We start from the raw sequence: 973 nt of genomic DNA on the forward strand, positions 1-973 counted from the left end.
AATAGAAGATGTTACATTCAATGGTAAGTCAGTAATGTAAATGAGAAAGAGAAGAGCGCCAAGCACAGATCCCTGAGGTACTCCGGACGTTACTGAAACTTTGGACGAGTCGGTATTATTACAACTTACAAACTGTGAACGATTAGTTAGAAATGCGCGAATCCACGAAAGTACATGCGGTTCAATGTTAAGTTTGTGAAGCTTAAGAAGAAGAAGGTTATGAGAGACCCTGTCAAACGCCTTGGAGAAGTCAAGAAAAACACTGTCAACTCGTGAACCACGATCTAGATTTTAGTAGTCATCTTACCTGCCTACTTATATTGATGATGTTTTGTCTTCAGCGATGTAGCGAGTAGAGTCCCCGATGGCTCCTTCACCTCAACATGTGAGCACGAAAACTACTACCGCTATCAAAATATCCTGTTATCAACCGCTATTAAACACACAATCACAGATGTAAAGAGCATTCGTGTTTATTTGAAGCTTTAACTTCTGTTATTGAAAGTTAAACGAAAAAATGATTGAATTTGTAGACCTTAAATTTGTTACTCACCGAAGAAATACAGCGTAAAGCAGACGCCGACGACGACTACTACGGCAGTTTTTTTTTTTTTTTTTTTTTTTACATCACGTGATTCCTCTCCGCCAATAGTATTCGTCCCTCTGAGCGTTCCCTAGTTCGCTTTGTTTGTCCCTAGATTCCCTACGCAAATCCAGCGTTTAGCTAGGGGCGCGTCTGTAAAGCCGGCTTAACGTTGGTGCAATCGGAATTTAAACCCGTGCTTACCTGAGATCGGTTTAGGGCGCTAAGCCGGCTTAGGAAAGCGCCGCTTTGGGTTAATGTAAGCGGCGTTGGTGCAACCGGCCCCTAATCATTCAATCACGCATTCAGTCATTCAAATAATCAATCACTCAATCAATTAGATGGTTTTATATAGACCCACATTTCGCGTGCAAATGTACATTTTTACAT

Source organism: Ixodes scapularis, unplaced genomic scaffold (assembly GCF_016920785.2).
Source record: "Ixodes scapularis isolate PalLabHiFi unplaced genomic scaffold, ASM1692078v2 PGA_scaffold7__128_contigs__length_106722199, whole genome shotgun sequence".
NCBI lineage: Eukaryota > Metazoa > Arthropoda > Arachnida > Ixodida > Ixodidae > Ixodes > Ixodes scapularis.